This window comes from Musca domestica, unplaced genomic scaffold (assembly GCF_030504385.1).
Source record: "Musca domestica strain aabys unplaced genomic scaffold, Musca_domestica.polishedcontigs.V.1.1 42, whole genome shotgun sequence".
NCBI classification, from domain to species: Eukaryota; Metazoa; Arthropoda; class Insecta; order Diptera; family Muscidae; genus Musca; species Musca domestica.
Genome location: NW_026712329.1, coordinates 4,620,186 through 4,634,514, shown reverse-complemented (window position 1 = coordinate 4,634,514; position 14,329 = coordinate 4,620,186). Strand labels below are relative to the sequence as shown.

Below are 14,329 nucleotides of genomic sequence, written 5' to 3'. Positions count from 1 at the left end.
GCACCTACACTAGCTTTGGAAGTATGAAAATATGTGAAAATATATGTGCTTTTACACCTAGAATATGTCAGCAAGCTACTCAAAATGTGGGGTTATGTTTGGTGTACAAGGAAAGTAAAATTGGGCGAACTCTGCAATGTTTTTCCTCAATCGGACAATAGATGTGACCTGTAAACCCTAAAAAGGGTACCTATATAGACAACTTTATAATATTGCGAGTCTTAAATGCCAAATTTGAAAAAAAATCGTGGGTAATTAGACTAGGATTATCAAAATACGGAATTTCGTTGGGTACCGTTATATGGCGGCTATAGGAAATCATGGATCTGCCACCGAAGCGGGAACCGGACAAATCAGTGGAAAAATGTGGCAAAATACCGAATATCGGAGGTATCGTTATATGGGGACCTATACATACAGTGTTCCGTCGCCAGAGAAAGAACTCATACATATACCAATTTATAGACAAATCCATGAAAAAATGTGGCAAAAATCATGATTTTTTTATACGAAAACATGGACCTATACATACAATGTTCCGCCAAGGGAGTTGGAATCCATGTTTTAGACAAATGCGTCAAAAATTGTGGCGAAAATCACCAAAATACCGAATTTCGGGAGGTACCGTTACATGGCGGTTATATGACGTGGACCAATATATCCCATTTCAATACCAACCATCCTCGACACAATACAAATTGTTGTGCCAAATTTTGACAGACAAACGGAAATACATAAATCAACTCAGAATGTGACTCTATGCAGATCTCTAAAAGAACATTATAAAAATCGGAAATTGTTTACTAAAATGGGATTAAGCCAAGTTCGTCAGTTTTCTTTCATTTCCGTTATACCACCCGGGGATACATTTAAGAACTACTCTAGACACCCAAATTTAGCAAGTACTAATTTTTTTTCGTTTACCAATTTTGATGTTGGTACTGGGAGAGATGTTTGAATGATGAAAAATATTCCAATAGAGTTTGATGAATTACGTTACTGCAAAATAATGCCCATCATTCTTCCACATATGACCGTTTCTTCTTCACTGCATACAACCTATTGTTTATCAGTCCATATGCCTTAAATAGATGAGAAGATTTCTTTCTCCTCCCATCAATGTTAGTAATTATTTATTTTCATGCCAAGCTTGCAGAATATAAACAAATTTGCATAATGAAAATTGGCTAAATAAATGAACGAATCTAGAAAAGAGAATTGTCCAGTGAAAAAAAAAATGTGAAACATTAAAACACAACAGGTAAACATTTATCTACATGGAAAGTATCTAAATAAACTATAACTACCAGCCAGCCAGCAACTAAGAAAGCCTTACTGACGACCATGGTTGGACATTGACTGGCATTTGGCACCACCAACGAACACCGTTGGTGGTTTCGGAACTGGAGCGTGCAATGAATGTGTTTTGCATAAAAACAAAATGAAATTATCAAAAGAAAATCAAAACAGCAACACCTTGAACAACTTGGATTTTCTTAACATTTAATGGTCAATGGAAAGAAAATTAAGCTTCGATGTGGAAGGCACATGAATTTCATTATGTTTTGAATTTAAATGATAATCGCAGAAGAGAAAAAAAACTCTAAAAATAGAACTTATTTTACTCATTACAAAGTAAAACAAGTAAGCAAAGGCTACAGTCGAGCGGGGCCGACCGTTGAATACCCTACAACACTATAAAAAACCATCAGGTTTCGTTCTCTAATTTTCGAATAATAGCAACTTAAACTAATTTGCTCATTTCCAATTTATTGGAAGATGTTGCACGTAAATGGTCTTCCTAGATCTGGAACCAATATTTCCCAATGACCTATAACCTCTCAGAAGTGGCAAAAGATTAACATTTATTATTGGTTTTTGACTGAAACGAATCTATATGAGATACAGACATTCGACTATATTCTTCAACGAAATCAGCGTTAACGAAATAGTCAGAAGTGCGTCTTTCCTGTATTTGTGAATTTTCCAAAAAGTCACTGGAATGGAGTTACAAACGTATCGTATTTTGTCTACAAAAGTTGGCAAACTATTTCACACATTGAATTTTTTTGGATGGTCATCCAAAACTGCTTGGCTTTTGTAATGTCCGGTAACCCCCATTCAAATGTGCTTGAGGATCGGGCGATAATTACGACCTGCAGACAATTTTGCAGTTTTTTGGTCCATTTCAACCCCTAAATATATGTCGATCATCTCCAAAAAGAGTAGGCTTCTATTCTGACCCTCATCTTATCCCCATGCAAAATTTCGTAAGGATTGGACCATAAATGCGATCTGTATATGATATCCTGATATCCTAACTACTTAGTTTTGTTAGCTGTAGAAATATTACCAAATGTTTAATTCAAAAATATGACAAAACTGAAAAAATATGAGAAAATTTTACAAAATCAATATTTTCATCTTTAGAGAGATATTTTTATGCGATTTTTTAGGCGTTTTTTCTTTTCTGCCAAGAAGCCATTCTGAATTAATGAGAACTTTCGAAATCAGTTCAGCCGTTCTCGACTTATAAGAGATCTTTTAAGCATATCTTCTTTGACAGACATATATATCGCACATATTTTGCTATATATCCGATTTGTTGGATGTTAATATCAATGTAAAGATCAGAAGTAACCTTGTGATGGCTTTGTGATTTCGCCGGGATTTAAAATATTCACGGTTTAATGAAAAATTTAGATTTTTTCAACACAAAAGATATGGTATATTTTACCCGCTAAATATTATCCAATGACCACCCAAATTAGTAGGCTTCTTCCCCGCCCTAAACTCTATCTACATGCGAAATTTCGCGTCGATTGGTCTATAATTGCGACCTGTATAGCTACTGTAAAATCCGACATTTTTTCAGTATTTGGTCCATTTCAACCCCTAAACATTTGGCGATCATTTCCAAAAGCAATAGGGTTCTATTCTGGTCCAAGCCCCACCTACATTCTAAATTTCGTGAAGATCAGGCCATAATTGCGACCTGTAGAGTGATTACAAATTAACATGGACAGACGGACGGACGGACATACATAGCTAGATCGACTCAGCTCGGCGAGCTAGGAAGATCCATATATACCTTCCTATGTGGGAAACCAATATTTCGTGGTGTTACATAATTTTTGGCCCAATCAAACTTATAATACCCCCAACACATAGTGTTGTAGGGTATAATAAAACCAGAAAAGAAAGTCTTAAAGTCGGGCGGGGCCGACTTTATGATACCCTACACAACTTTGATAATTTAGCAGAGCTCCACATAACAATTAAACGTTTTTATGGGAGTATTCAATCATACACGCTTTGATTATAATTAGTTCAGAAGACTAAATGTGCCGAAGCATTTGTATTTTTTAAATTCGGACTTTTATTGCCCATTTTATATATATGGAAGCTATATCCAAATCTGAACCGATCTTGATAAAATTTGGCAAAGATATTTCTGAGCTGTATTTCATATATTTCCCTGAATATCGTTGTTACGGAGTGCATATTACGGCTGTGGGTAACAAATATAACAAACCGGATGAACAATATATATGGAAGCTATAGCTATATCTGAACCGATCTTCACCAAATTTGGTCGTAAGTGCCAAATTTCATCCCATTTGGGCAAATATTAGACGTTTGGTGCACAATAAAAGGTAAATCGGACGAAGTTATATATGGGAGATATATCCAAATCCGAAACTGTATTTGATATATTTCCCCAAATATTGTTGTTACAGAGTGCATATTATGGCTGCGGAGGACTAAAATAAGAAATCGGATGAACAATATATATTGGAGCTATAGCTATATCTGAACCGATTTCGATCAAATTTGGCATACTTATTTTCAGCCCTAATTTGGTAGTATGTGCAAAATTCCATAATATTCGGGCTGATATTACACGTTTGGTGCACAATAAAAATAAATCGGACGAAGATATATATGGGAGCTATATCTATTTTTTTTATTAGAAATTGTGACCCTTTTTGGGGGAGGTATCAAAAGGAATGGGACGATACATACCATATTCACTCCAAAACTTTTATTAGTAGCGATATATGCATGTGCAAATCTTAAAATCTTCAAAATCTTGACCACGTTGTGGGGGAGGTACCAGGAGGTGTGGGCCGATATCTAACATTTTCACAATAGATCTTGTGTTAGTAGATCTTGTGTTGGAATGTATGGTTTAGAATGAATTAATATATCCCATTTTCATACCAGTAATGTGATTCTCTAACTCATTTATTGAGTTAAAAATCGATAACTTGGAATCTCAATTTTTTATATAAAAAATAAGTTAAGGTCGGCATAGGTCTTAGCGACTATTTTAATTTATTTTTTAACTTTCCGACCAATTTCGTTAATTACCGAAATATCTACACATCTTTTGTTAATGAAAATATTGGGATGTGCGAAATTTGAAAAAATCGGGTGCTTATTTCGGATTTCATGAGAGATATAATTATTCAAAATTGTTAACCGTTTGGGAGGTCCGATATATTCTAAAGATAGAATACCGGATATTTTGTTAATAAAAATATTGATTGATTCACATTTGATATGGAGTAGGAGTGGGTTGATATTGTCTCTTTTCGCACCTGACATAGCACTAATTCAAATATTGGAATTTACAAATGTTAAACAAAATTGAATGATCCTATGAGGAAAAATATTTTCTATGAAAATGTTTACCTTTTGTGGGGGAGGTACCAGATCTCGATCTTAGTTGGATAATAATATTACGATGTGACAAGTTTGGACCAAATCAGATACTTCCTTGAAATTTATCCTGCTCAGCAGCCAGACAGTCAGGGGGAAGGGCGGAGACCTAGATTGTCTCCAAATGTCCTGAAACTGATTTGGTCGTTTGGACGAATAAAATGATAAATACTCATTGTAGCCATATGGCTGAGGGCATAAAAAGAGTCCAGAAGGAAATAGGTGACAATTATATTTCAATGAAAAATGCTCGCATTTCATTAGCCATAGTTCCATTGTTACTTCATTTATCAAAGAAAATCTTTCAGATTTGTTCTGTTTAGACTGTTTTAAAGATTGGCGCATATTTGTCATCTTGGTTTCTAAGTAAAAAAAGGGTAAAAAACCTCTTCGCATAAAATGTAGGTCAATGTTTTGGAGTAGCGCCCATATAAAGATACATCCTGATTTTGCAATTTCGCGGGACATGACCACATTCAACAATCGAATTGGCCCACCCCCAATTTGTAAACACCAACAGAATATTTTATGGGAACGTAGATTTGGGATGTACGTCTGTATGAGGGCTCATTCGGCCGGAAATTGTGGCAGAAAGATACAAACTGACGAATGTCCGAAAGTAGAACGGGAACGAACATTTGTTTAATTGTTATTGAATAATACTATGATGATAATTTTGACTACTCTAAAATCATTTTGCCTTCAATTATGTGGTGGACAAAACTAAATACCACGCAGCAAGGCCTTCGAAACGATGCAATTCCATTATTTGGTAACGATTTTATATTTTTGATCAGAGATTATGGGCATTTTTCCAATTTTCTTAAATCGGTCTTCGGTTGAATAGAAACGTCTTTTATTTAAATCTTTAGCCTTGTTTTTGCGAAATTAAGCTAGTTGTTGCAACATTTACAACAAGTTTGATCAATATTTTTTAATAATTAAATGATTGCGTGCCGGTCTCATTGTGATGGACAACAACTGTTTGAAAAAGAAAAAACTAAAACTTTAATAATATAGCAAAAATATTTTAAAGAAAATGTTAACGAACACGCAAATTCCACAGGTTAACTGTCATTGCTACTGCTTTTACACAAACAATTTACTTCACAAAATTGCAGGAAAAGTTGTTTTGGAGGAGACTTTTTAAACTGGCACATATATATATTTTTTAAATAATAACAAAGTATTTAGGTTATTTTTATTAATGGGTATAGCAGGTTAATGAGGAAGCTCCCAATAAAGGCCTCAAAAGGTCTTAATAGCAATTTGAATAAGGATTATATCTAACAATAGAATGAGGTGAAATACAACAACATTGAAAAACAAGTAAGCAAAGGCTATAGTCGTGCGGGGCCGACATTGTGATACCCTAAAACACTGCAATATGTTAGAAGCCCTCTTATGTCCAAATCCATTTTGGAAGATTTCGCTTTTGAAATTATGTCATAGAGCACTGCCCAGAAATTACACTTTGCTTTTTGACCAGGGACATTTGCCCAATATTTACGAACTCCGTCGTGCTGTTAGTTTTTATTGGCCATTTTTAGGCTATGTATAATCCAATGGTCATCTAAAATGCTAGACTTCTTTCCTGTCCTTAACTCTCTTCTCATCAATCATCTCTAAATGTAAGAGACCCTCTATAACTCCAAACTTAGACTCATCTATATGATTTGCATGTCTCCGATATTTGGCTATATTCGTCAACGAAATCAGAATAAAAAAACAGAAATTCCCCATTTATGTATTTTGGATCTCACCTGTAAGTTATTTTCAGCACTTCGTTAGAATTGAAATGTTGGCATTTTTTCACACAAATTCTACTCGCTGTAATGAACGCTAATTTCGTGCGAGATTCCTTGTCCTTTGGTTTCTATTTGTGACCTTTATAACGGCTGCAACATCAGAAGGATCGGACGATAATTGCAATCTGTATATAATAACCCCAACCTGTGTTGTAAGGTGAAAAAAATATTACAAAATATACATTTTAATGTTATAAGTCATGAAAAAAATCGCATGCAATAAAAAATATGAAAAAAAAAAATAAAAAATATCACAAAATACTACAAAAAATATATTAACATGATCATTATGGCATGTTTTACGCAGTTTTTGATTTTATTCCTTTATGCCAAAAGTGCGTTCTGAATTGACAAAATTTGTCAAAATCGGACCAGCCATTCTTGAGATATAAGCATTCTAGCTAACATCCCTTTCCTTTGTATATACACATTGTGATATTTCGCTATATAGCATTTTCAGATTAAATGAAACCTTTTGCAATTCAAATGAAACTTTTTGCAGTGGAAATGAAACCTTTTGCAGTGGAATTGAAACCTTTTGCAGTGGAAATGAAACCTTTTGCAGCGGAAATGAAACCTTTTGCAGTGGAAATGAAACCTTTTGCAGTGGAAATGAAACCTTTTGCAGCGGAAATGAAACCTTTTGCAGTGGAAATTAAAACATTTGCAACCGAAATGAAACTTTTTGCAAATCAAATTAAACTTTTAAATTTATAGAAGGAAAAATAACAAAATATTTTTATTTTTAGTAGTTTTAAAAATAAATCAATTAATTATAACCAATATATTGATAAAGAGGAATTTTTATTGATTATAAATATCTACATTTTTATATTATTTCTTAAATTTTCAATTATTGTACTAACAAATGGTTCTTTATTGATTTGATATAAAATGCTTCCATGTTATTAAATTCCAAATGCTTAAAGCTAAAAAGAGAAATTTAAACAAAATTTGGCCTTTATACGTATGGCCAGGATGGAAACGTGAAATTAAGCTTTACCACAATTGTTATTGTTATAGTGTACTATTAATCTTACCTAATAAAGGATTCCCGCTTGGCAGTTTTATTGATCATGGAGATAGAGCAGTCGTGATTTTAATAGACAGAAAGGTGGAAATCATTAAATCAACTTAGATCATGATTGTATATATAGCATTTTCAGATTAAATGAAACCTTTTGCAATTCAAATGAAACTTTTTGCTGCGGAAATGAAACCTTATGCAGTGGAATTGAAACCTTTTGCAGTGGAAATGAAACCTTTTGCAGTGGAAATGAAACCGTTTGCAGCGGAAATGAAACCTTTTGCAAACGAAATGAATCCATTTGCAACCGAAATGAAACTTTTTGCAAATCAAATGAAACTTTTAAATTTATAGAAGGAAAAATAACAAAATATTTTTATTTTTAGTAGTTTTTAAATGAAATCAATTAATAATTAATAATAATATAACTAATATATTGACAAAGAGGATTTTTTATTGATTATAAATATCTACATTTATTTATATTATTTCTTAAATTTTCAATTATTGTAATAACAAATGGTTCTTTATTGATTTGATATAAAATGCTTCCATATTATTTAATTCCAAATGCTTATCGCTAAAAAGAGAAATTTAAACAAAATGTGAAATTAAGCTTTACCACAATTTTTTATAGTTATAGTATACTATTAATCTTACCTAATAAAGGATTCCCGCTTCGCAGCTTTATTGATTATGGAGATAGAGCAGTCGTGATTTCAAAAGACAGATAAGTGGAAATCATTAAATCAACTATGATCATGATTGTATATTCTTTATGGGGTCTACGACGAACATTTAGAGGTGTTACAAACCGAATGACAAATTTAATATATCCTCCTTTCCATAGAGGAGATTATAAAAAGATACCTAATTCGGGTTCTTTGAAAAAAATACCTTGAAAAACTTTTTTCAATCTTTCTGCATCTACACTTGTGTATTATGGAAGCTTTAAGAAAAAATTTTATAAAAACATAAATATTAATAATCAATAAAAATTCCTCTTTAACTATATTTTAGTTATAATTAGTTAATTTAATTTTAAACGTACTAAAATAAAAATGTTTTGTTATTTTTCCTTCTAAAAATCTAAAAGTTTCATTTGATTTGCAAAAAGTTTCATTTCGGTTGTAAAAGGTTTCATTTCGGTTGCAAAAGGTTTCATTCCCGCTGCAAACGGTTTCATTTCCACTGCAAAAGGTTTCATTTCCACTGCAAAAGGTTTCAATTCCACTGCAAAAGGTTTCATTCCCGCTGCAAAAAGTTTCATTTGAATTGCAAAAGGTTTCATTTAATCTGAAAATGCTATACTTTATGGGGTCTACGACGAATATTTGGAGGTGTTACAAACCGAATAACAAATTTAATATACCCTTCTTTCCATGGAAGAGGTTATAAAAAGGTACTCAATTCGGGTCCTTTGAAAAAAATACCTTGAAAAACTTTTTTTAATCTTTCTGCATCTACACTTGCGTTTTATGAAAGCTTTAAGAAATAATTTTATAAAAACATAGATATTAATAATCAATACAAATACCTCTTTAACTATATATTAGTTATAATTAGTTGATTTAATTTTAAACCTACTAAAAATAAAAATGTTTTGTTATTTTTCCTTCTAAAAATGTAAAAGTTTCATTTGATTTGCAAAAAGTTTCATTTCGGTTGCAAAAGGTTTCATTTCCGCTGCAAAAGGTGTCATTTCCACTGCAAAAGGTTTCATTTCCACTGCAAAAGGTTTCAATTCCACTGCAAAAGATTTCATTTCCGCTGCAAAAAGTTTCATTTGAATTGCAAATTCAAACGAAACTTTTTGCAGCGGGAATGAAACCTTTTGCAGTGGAATTGAAACCTTTTGCAGTGGAAATGAAACCTTTTGCAGCGGGAATGAAACCTTTTGCAACCGAAATGAAACCTTTTACAACCGAAATGAAACTTTTTGCAAATCAAATGAAACTTTTAGATTTTTAGAAGGAAAAATAACAACACATTTTTATTTTTAGTAGGTTTAAAATTAAATTAACTAATTATTACTAATATATAGTTAAAGAGGAATTTTTATTGAGTATTAATATTTATGTTTTTATAAAATTTTTTCTTAAAGCTTCCATAAAACACAAGTGTATATGCAGAAAGATTGAAAAAAGTTTTTCAAGGTATTTTTTTCAAAGGACCCGAATTAGGTATCTTTTTATAATCTCCTCCATGGAAAGGAGGATATATTAAATTTGTCATTCGGTTTGTAACATCTCTAAATATTTGTCGTAGACCCCATAAACTGTATACAATCATGATCATAGTTCATTTAATGATTTCCACTTATCGGTCTATTGAAATCACGACTGCTCTATCTCCATAATCAATAAAGCTGCGAAGCGGGAATCCTTTATTAAGTAAGATTAATAGTATACTATAACTATAAAAAATTGTGGAAAAGCTTAATTTCACATTTCAGTCCTGGCCATACCTATAAAGGGCAAAATTTGTTTAAATTTCTCTTTTTAGCGTTAAGCATTTGGAATTTAATAATATGGGAGCATTTTATATCAAATCAATAAAGAACCATTTGTTATTACAATAATTGAAAATTTAAGAAATAATATAAATAAATGTAGATATTTATAATCAATAAAAAATCCTCTTTGTCAATATATTAGTTATATTATTATTAATTATTAATTGATTTAATTTAAAAACTACTAAAAATAAAAATGTTTTGTTATTTTTCCTTATATAAGTTTAAAAGTTTCATTTGATGGTTTCATTTCGGTTGCAAAAGGTTTCATTTCCGCTGCAAACGGTTTCATTTCCACTGCAAAAGGTTTCATTTCCACTGCAAAAGGTTTCAATTCCACTGCAAAAGGTTTCATTTCCACTGCAAAAAGATTCATTTGAATTGTAAAAGGTTTCATTTAATCTGAAAATGCTATAATACCTGATGTCAATCCAAATTGGGAGGCTTCTGTCCAGCGCTAAGCTCTAAGCTCTCAACTGCAAAATCAGGAAATTTTTCAGTTTTGGGTCCATTTCAACCTTAACATTTTACGATTATCTCCAAAAGCAATAGGCTTCTATTCTGACCATAACCCCACCTCCATTTTGAATTTCGTGAGGATCGGATCCGAATTGCGACATGTAGAGTGATTACAAATTAGCATGGACAGACGGACAGAAATACATAGCTAGATCGACTCGGCTCGGTGAGATGGGAAGATCTATATATACTTTTCTATGTGGGAATCCAATATTTCGAGGTGTTACATAATGTTTGGCCCAATCATATTTATAATACCCCCAACACAAAGTGTTGTGGGGTATTAAAATTTTTAATCAAAACAAATTAGGAAGAAAATGTATTAAATTCTGCAAGGAAAAGACAATAGGCGAGCGAGGCCGGATATACGATAACCACCGCTACTATATTTTTTAATATCTTCAGTGCTAAAAAAATCCAACTGCGCCCTAAACGGCAATCAGACTTTTTTCGTAGTTTCCCATCTGTCATATGCTGTACATAGAGCTTTAATTGATTTAAAACAATGACAATAACTAACAGACCATTCATCTTTATTGGAGGAAGAAACGATTTGCATAATTCTGGTTTAAATCTCTAATTAACTCGATTAAATCTAGTTGATATTGCTTGGAACCCTAGAGAAAAAGGCCGTGGAAGCTAAATTCTCAAGACAACTAAACTACATCCAAATGGAACAAAAAAAAAAACGATTATCAATTACATTTGCATACTAAGAACAATAGCAAAAACTAGCCATTTGTTGCAACACATCAAACATGTTCTACATAACCAACGATCATACATACTCTCATACAATTGTCCATTGCAATTAAAACAAGAACAACATGCACTGCATATGTAGTTATGTTAGAGCATGTCGCAGAGGGGTGTGTGATCAATGCGGTTAGCTGATAATTGACAGATGTAACAATCATATTGATTATTTATTTATTTTTTTTTTAGTTTTCAATTTTGCAAATCAATGACAACATCTCAAATATCATTAATGGCTTTAGACATATTTTTAGGTTTGATTGGGCGCCATAGGATGAGCCATCAAATTCTACACCGCCCTCACTTGAGTCATTTATAAAACAATATACAGATCATTGATTCTTATACAATCAAAGTGATGAAATCAATGTGTTTGACAGTTTGGAAGTTTTGTTTTCTTTTGTTGTTGTAGTTGTTTTTTTTTTTCAATTGAGATGTAGCCACAAATGTCACCAAGGTGTAAATTGATATCCGATTACTTGTGGTGGATGTTTGTCAAAGTGATGATGACTTTAAGCCATAATTTTCATGCCAGCCGCCAACAGGCCATGCGATACGCTGTCAAGTCTGAAAATCAGATCAACAATAAGAAAAACTTAATGGTAATTGACAGTGATCTTTGTTTGTCAGAACAATTATTTAATTGGAAAATACGCTAAACTTAGAACGATTAGACTTTGATCAGTTTTTATAGAGGAGAAAAAATTAGGAATATTCAAATTTTTTGTGGGAAAAATGCAGTTTAAGATACAAAGAGATTTCCAAGAATAAAATTCAAAATCTTAAAAATCAATTGTTTAAACCGGAATATGAGTTTTGAATCTTTTTGTAAAACAAGTCAAAAAGTATCAATCGGTTTTGCCGACTGAAGTATTCGTAAGGTCCGTTTATTAAAAAAAAAATTGACTTGCGTTATGATTATTAAAATGACCTAAGCCTGATCTAAATGTTACAATTTCAGATTTGGGATACATCGACTTTTTTGACATTTTATGAGAATGTGACAATTTTTGTAAAATGTTGAAATATGCATGAGGTATCAAGTATTCCACTTCATCTAATACTGATAAAAAATATTGGTATGTACTAAGTTGAAAAAAAAAATCAAGCACTTATTTTCTCTTGCAAAGAGAAAAGCATTTTTCTTGAAGTGAAAGAGGTACCACAAGGAGTTGGCCGATAGATTCACCATATTCACTACAGATCTCTTGTTGTGAAATATATTTAAATATAGGACGTTTGAAAGCATCGTTGACTTCTTTCGCAAGTTATGAGAGATATAAATTCTGAAAATTGTGACCCTTTGTGGAGGAGATTTTAAAAATGATGGGTTCATATCTGTCATCTTCATTATTCAAAAAGTTTATCTCTTTGTGGGGGAGGTACCAGAAATAGTGGACCAGTACATTCCATCTTCACATCGTTAGTAAAAATATTGGATTGTGTGCAGTTTAGAATGAATTGAACAATAGCAGAACAAGTCGAACCAAATATACCATCATCACACCAGATCTTGTGTTAATAAAAAAATTAGGATGTGTGAAATAAAAAAAAATTGGGTTCTTATTTCACGTTTTATGAGATATAAAATATTGTGTGTGAAGTGCCAGAAGGGGCGAACCGATATAGTTAATCTTCATGTAGAAATATTAATTATTCAAAAATTGCACCTTATATAGAGGTGGTACTTGATGGAGCAGGCCGATATTTCTTAGCTGTCCTAAAACTGATACGAATATTGCGATTTGCAAAGTTTAAACGAAATTGGTGAACCTTTCTTGTTTTGTTAGGAACCCATTTCCGGACTTGATATAAATTTTATGGTAATATTACGATCTACAAAGTTTTGACCAAATCGGAAACTCCCTTCGAGAGTTAGCGTGCGCACCAGCCAGACAGACAGGTAGGCAGACGGACGGACACCTAGATTGACTATAAATGTCCTGAAACTGATATGGTCAAAAGAGTCTTTGGGTATAAAGCCGTTATTTCGATGAGGCACGTTTTTACCGTATTAAATGATATATACCATCTCTATCCAAATGTCTGTCGGTATAAATATACTTTGTTGCAGAATCTGTAAGAATTTACTAGTTCTGTAATATTTTTCTATAATATAAATGAACAAGTAATACAGGATCCACCCCTATGTTCTTTTTGTTTAAATTAATAGCCTGTTCACCAAACTTATTTTTCTTCCAATTGTAAGGCAAATGGCAGACAAATAGAATTTTTAGTTTCCGTACATAAATAAATAAAAAAAGCTTTTTCTATAGGCAAATTTTGGTTCACCTAATTCCAACACAAACAAAACGAATTGCCAAAGTAGACAATCAAAAAATATCAATCGTCCATTCACAAAATTTGAGCAAAGTAAAATATTGTGTTTGAAAATTGATATTTCACACAGAAGGTATGGTCCATTTCATCCGCTGTGCTGTGTCGATCCCGATAGGTGCGCTTCTTCTCTGGTCTCAACTCTTTCCCCACGCAAAATTATGCGCAAATTGACCTGAAAGACTACAAAATCGGAAAAATCTCTTGTTGGTCCATTACAAGTCCTATAGGTATTTATTCTGACCCTAATCCTGACTCAATGCCTAATTTCGTGAGGTTTGCATCGTAATTGTGACGTGTAGCGTGACTACAAATTAAAAAGTGACAGACGGACACACATAGCTAAATCGACGCACCTCGGAGATATAGGTAGATACATATGTAAAATCGTGGGTCTAGAACAAATATTTCGAGGTTTGTGGCATTACCTAACGTTTACACTTTTATTTGAAATGGAAAATCCAAAACCGGCACGCGGACATAATCCACACGGTCTCAATCCCCAATGCAATTATGGGGATTATAACCTTTTTTCAGTGATAATCCCCATAATCCAAATAATAAAGTATGACCGTTTGCTGTATGGACTGCGTACAAAAATAATTAATTTTAGAAATATTTGATTCGCGACAGCCAAACATA

The 14,329-nt window shown here is 32.6% G+C and overlaps 1 protein-coding gene across 4 annotated transcripts in view; it reads left to right on the top strand.

The window, feature by feature from the left end:
• Positions 1–14,329, top strand: part of LOC101897808 (microtubule-associated protein tau) — a 143,482-nt gene that overhangs the window by 39,668 nt on the left and 89,485 nt on the right. The window lies entirely within an intron of this gene.